At 34.6% G+C, this 6037-nt stretch overlaps 1 long non-coding RNA gene across 1 annotated transcript; it reads left to right on the top strand.

Moving 5' to 3' along the window:
• The first annotated feature begins 602 nt into the window (after positions 1 to 602).
• Positions 603 to 4048, top strand: LOC145332884 (uncharacterized). Its single transcript, XR_013884366.1, has 5 exons — positions 603 to 632; positions 2217 to 2330; positions 2678 to 2745; positions 3298 to 3413; positions 3728 to 4048. It is a non-coding gene; the product is annotated as an uncharacterized LOC145332884 (long non-coding RNA).
• The last annotated feature ends 1989 nt before the right edge of the window (positions 4049 to 6037 follow it).

Below are 6037 nucleotides of genomic sequence, written 5' to 3'. Positions count from 1 at the left end.
GTCTTTTGTAGAGTTGGTTTTTATTCTAGGTGTTGGTCTTTTGTCGAGTTGGTCTTTTGTAGAGTTGGTCTTTTGTAGCAACGCCAATTAAATAGTTATTTATCGCATTGTGTGATAGACAGCTATTAAAATAAAAAATTATGAAATTAGCACCAGTTTTGTTGGACCCGATGGGGCCAAAAAGTACTTTCATAATTTTACTTTATAATGTAGATAACTATTTTTCTTCTCAGGCCTGGAGGGATTTCACATGGCCAGAAGAAATAGAAACAGAACTGAACAAGTTTGGGCTCATTGGTTTCTCCAAAATTCCTGTCTTCCCAGATTTTATTATTAGCAACCCAGAGCTGAGGAATAGTTGTCATTATATTTAATTCAGGAATCTAAAGGGATAAGACAATGGCCGATTAATTGATGTGAATCCCAAATGATGGAACATAAAATTACTGTAGATTAAGATAAGTTGTTGGGAATATAAATATAGCTCATGCCCTCTCTATTATTTACTTTAATGCCTTAGTAGCAATAACAAGAGAGACAATTTATGAATCACACTACCTTTGTCTTAAAGTTATATTCTATGCAACTCCAATGATAGGGAGGCAATCAAAGCAAGAAGACAACAATGGAAGGTTAAAAGAATATTCCAGAGCTGGATCTTTAAATCGTTTAGTGGTGCGCTAAATTGGGGCGATCCAGTTCGGCGCACCTAGATATTATTAGATTTCAATCTTTAAATCAAAACGGAATGGGCGAACCAGCGCGCCCAGTGGCACGGTACTGGCGCGGCAATGGCACTCAACGAAAGCCAGTGCCGGGTGAACTGGATCGCCCCGATTTAGCGCACCACTAAATGATTTAAAGATCCAGCTCAGTTATACAAATAAAGTGGTAGGATTTTCTTGGCCAATAAGTTCTTTATGATTACTGAGCCAATTTTTAAGATTCTCCAATCCGCTTTAACCCTTACAGATCTGGGGGGGGGGGGGAGAGGTCATATTGACCCACCCCCCCCCTCTAGTTTTTTCAATGTCTTTTTTTTTGTAGGTAAGATAGAGAGTTGTGACTTCATGACTTTTTAAATTAAGTAATCATACGTCGGCAAGAGTTGATCGTATAAGGATATCTGGTCTGTGTCGGTCGTGGCGTCCGGTCAAAGTCGGTTAGGTGGCATCAAAATTAGAAAAAATTCTAAATAATTCTTAATTTCTTCATTATTACTTTTGTGTATAAGATAACCTAAATTTTTTTTTTGGTAAATACTGGGATATCAATGAACATCTGAGAATAGTGGTTTTATGACCGTTTGACCGCTTCCTGACTGATTTTATGTCCTGCTTTTAATATAGACTTATATCATGTATATCTTGGCTTCTATTACAGCTAGAGACCTAAAAAATTTTGTGGTACATCCTTAAGCAATAATAAATTCCGTGAGTAGTAAGGTCATGACCGTTTGACCACTCCTTGACCGATTTTTGACCGATATCCTACCTGTAATTTTGCCGTTTGTAAGCTGCCAGCCGCCGAATTTCAAAATAGCTATAGACCAACCATATTTTTTATGTAGTCTTTTATTGTGATCAGAAACAGATAAAAATATTAACTGGCGCCGCCAACCGCCGTTTTATCGCCGTAACCGCCGAAAATAGCGGTTTTCGTTATTTGCCGTTTTTCGGCGATGGTCAGAAAAAGTAAATTTTATGTTATAAAAAATAAAAGTTCCACCTAAAATTTGGTGATCCTAGCTTTAAAGTTGGCCGCTCTACAGCTGTTTTAATATTTAGCGGCTGGCCGCTACAAAGCGGCTAAGGAGCGGTGTGACCGCTCTGACTAGAAAAAGTAATTTTCTCTAAATATGCACATAACCACCAGAAAAAAATTTATGTCTCTAACTGTAACAGGAGCCGAGATAGAGGTGGGGGGGTCAATATGACCCCCCCCCCCCCCCCCGATCTATTAAGGTGGGAATTGGGGCCCGATCTGTAAGGGTTAAATATAAAGCTCCTAATAGCTAGTGGTCCTGCCGCAAGTATTTTTATATATGTAAACAAACACAGTGTACACCATTCTCAAAAGCTATACAAAATTTTGAAAGAGCTGACACTTTTGTTTTTGTTAATTAAATTCTCGTTTTAGCTGAAAAATCTGATTTGTTGATCCTTTGCTTTATAGATGTTGTCATCCTTGTTTTGAAGAAAAATCTATATATTAAGGAGTTAAATGAAAGAATATTGAATGAGGAAAGGCGTCTCCAGGATATTGCTACCCTCCTACAAGAGCTGGAGACAAGGAAGAGAGAAAAAGAGCTGCAGCGATTGGCAGATCAGGTACAGCATACTATCACAAGGACGTCTAAGCTTTTTATTTTCAGATGGGAGGAGTACTAAATCTCAAATGTATTTTTACTCAAGGTTAAAATTTACATTGGGGTTTTCTTTATTATTAACCAATTTTTTTTTTTTTTTTGGCTGTGGGGAAAGAACATTAAATGTCAATATTAATATATTTACAAAAATATACCCTCCCCCTTGTAGATCCTATTTTACATTATCAACATTTCGCGGATAGTAAAATTCTTTCATTTTAAGAAGTTTTTAACATTGTGAAATAATGATAATATTGTTGATTACAAAAAACACATACAATATTATTAAAGTTTTAAAAATTTATATAGGCCTCCGAATGGTTGAGAGATTATATTCCAAGCGGTGCGGCTGAGTTTGGTACCATGCCAGTTTTTAGGTATCTTTTAATTTATCAAAAAATCGATCAATCTAATTAATAAGAATTATTTTATCCAATTTTCTATTTATTTATCTGATTGCCTAAATACATTCATCTTATATCTATCCATTTATTTATCTAGTCATCTATATATCTACCTATCTATCTATCCAACTATCTATCTATTCATCTATCTATCAATCTATTCATCCATCTATCTATCTATGTATCCCCAGGCCAGACTCAATGCTTTATCCTGAGGTTGCAAAGATTCAGAGCTGGCAGTATGAAGTCCTACAGGAAGAGCTTCAAATATCTATCTATCTATCCCACTATCTATTTATCCCACTATCTATCTATCTATCCCACTATCTATTTATCTCACTATCTATCTATCTATCCAACTTTCAATCCATTTATCTATGTATCCTCAGGCCAGACTTCATGCTTGATCCTGAGGTGGCACGATCCAGAGCTGGCAGCAGGAAAAGCTCAAGATTTAAGCTATCCATCTATCTATCCCGCTATCTATCTATATATCCAACAATCAATCTATCTATCTATCACTAGGCCAGACTCAATGCTTGATCCTGAGGTGGCAAGATCCAGAGCTGGGAGCAGGAAGGCCTCCAGGAAAAGCTCCAGATTTCAACCGGACAACCAAACTGTTTCTGTAGAAGAAATAGGTATTATATTTCAGGGACCTCAAGGGATAAGACAATTGGCGATAGATTGATGTACATCCTTAATGTTTTTACATCTTCTGTAGATTACAATTAATGGTTAAAACGTGTTAATACAAAATATAATAGTTTTTATCACATCGTCTTTCCGCGGATATTAAAAAAATACTTTTGTTAGTCCCGAGGAGGTGAAGGCAAACTGCTATTAATATTATTTTTTTTTTCATTTTACTATTCGTAAAAAATTGTCTATATGTAATACAATGCTATTTGTAGTATGGCTTAGAACCGGTTCTAATCTGTAAATGTAATTCTAGGTTCTATTCTGGGGTATGATGACGCCATTTTCAGCGGCTATGGTTCTAGATCAAGACAGCAGTCTGTGGAAAGAAATCATAAATGATAATGGATTTATTATAACTCGAATATTACACCAGATTATCATGTACTCTCATAAAGTGAAACTTGTAGCTGGCGAGAATAATGATCACACCCATTCACACCTACACCACATCCTCTCCCCTACTATTTAATGAACGAACTGACCAATAAATGTGTTCCGTGTTAGCAATCTAAATTAATGTCATAATATCCAAGTGTATTTAATATATGTTTGAATATTTGTAACAAGGATGACAACATCCATAAGTAGCGAAACACGAGGTGATTTTTTAGTAGAAGATATTCAGTGGTCATAAATCAAGATATTATTTTTTTATTACTAAAGCTTTTTCAAATATTTTTCTATGTTTTAATATTTATAACTTTGAAGCATGACTGGCAGACCGACGGACCAAGAAAATTATATATTCGATGTAAATGGACAAAGACGATCAATGTGACGTCATAAAAATGAGGGAGATGATAGGAGGAGTGGGAAAGAAACTCCCTAAAAAAGAGATGAATAATCTTTTTTATGACGTCATTATGTTTTTTTTCTGATCGACTTTCACCATTTACATACTGGATATGCATTGGTACAAGAAACCTTCACAAAAGCTGCCGAAAAAATCACAAATTGACAAAAAAAATTTAATTATAGAGAAGCATTGTTATTAAAAAGAATCTGCTTAAAAACAACCAAAAAATCATTAATGCATTGGAAATAATAGTGTATTTTTCTAAATCTGTAAAATATTATTGTCACTTAAAAAGAAATAATACTAATTTTAAAATAATATACCTATGTTTAAGAATTCGTTTTGTCTACAAAATAAAACTTTTAAGCAAAAATTAATCAGCTAAGTAATTAATTATAAGAGTAATTAAAGAAATGACGTCATACGATAAAATAACCAATGGGAGACCAATATTAATTTTACCTTGTGGTCAATTACAGTGTAAACTGGCCTCTCATTGGTCAACTTTATTGTATGACGTCATTTTTTTGGTGCCACTTTACGCTGTCTCGAATGTGAAATTTGATCCCTTATTTAGTACTTATGGTTTCGCCCCCAAGAGGTAATGGGAAGTCACTCTATTTGATAATTTTTTAGGTGCGCCACTAGCTTCTAGGTAATCTGCTCAAAAATAGCCTAAAACTGTCCCAAGATTTAAATATTCACAGGAGCTATGTGAATCTAACAATAAAAAAAGAACTCAATCGGTGATGATTAAGATTTTAAGCTTCAGACAAAAAAGACCTTACTTCTTTATATAGGATAATACATAATAATAGGATATTAATAGCTTTCTTAATAGAGGTAATATCTATAAATAATACATTATAACAAAAAATTGTCTACTAATATACAGTGATCTAAAGGGATAAGACAATGGGCGATAAAATTATGTACATCCCCAATGCTGATACACAAAATAACCCTTCTTTAGATTACAGTTAGTGGTTGAAACGTTTGGACATTCAAAATATTAAACCAACTAATAAAAATCAATAGAAGTCCCCAAAGTTGTTAAGCCAACTAATAGGAAAACGTTATTATAAAACTTTGGGGACTAGTGCAAATTACAGCCCAATGTCCACTCACTCCATGACTAATATCATATTCATTGTTTGAGTTAATCTATAATTCCAAATGTACGTATGTCCGGCCATCCACCTTCCTATTTAAAATAGGCTTCTGGATTCCCCTTTCTTATATCAACTCTATAACTGAGGTTGTCTGTCCGTCATCTACATTATGGTGAGTAAGACTGTTCTAAAGGCGATTTTAAGAGCTGCTATGTGTGATAGACTTCTGTAATTCATTCGAATCCGGTGGATAGGAATCCATACGAAAAAACTATGTCTAGCATCGTATTATATCCAGTTTTCTACGAATATAGAAATGTACAATCACAAGATTAAAACTAGTTTTTTTAGCCGGTGCCTTCGGCACGACGGGGCTAAAAAAACTAGTTTTAATCTTATAATTGTACATTCTATATCCGCGGAAAGCCGTCTATAATACGATACGGGAAATAACTATAAATTATTTCCCTGTGCAACAAGAATCTTCTCTGATAATCATTTTGTTTGTGTGTCTGTTACATTTTTGCTTCTCTTTGAATGGATGTTGCCATACTTGTTAGGTCAGGTTATTTGGGTATAGGGTAGCTTTGCATGATTGGGGGACCACATTTATAGTTTCCACATATTTAGCATATTAAGGTTTTAGGAGAGGTTG

Source organism: Acartia tonsa, chromosome 11 (genome assembly GCF_053477335.1).
Source record: "Acartia tonsa isolate MP-2025a chromosome 11, ASM5347733v1, whole genome shotgun sequence".
NCBI classification, from domain to species: Eukaryota; Metazoa; Arthropoda; class Copepoda; order Calanoida; family Acartiidae; genus Acartia; species Acartia tonsa.
Note: the sequence above shows the minus strand (reverse complement) of the source record. Positions and strands in the feature narration are given on the sequence as shown.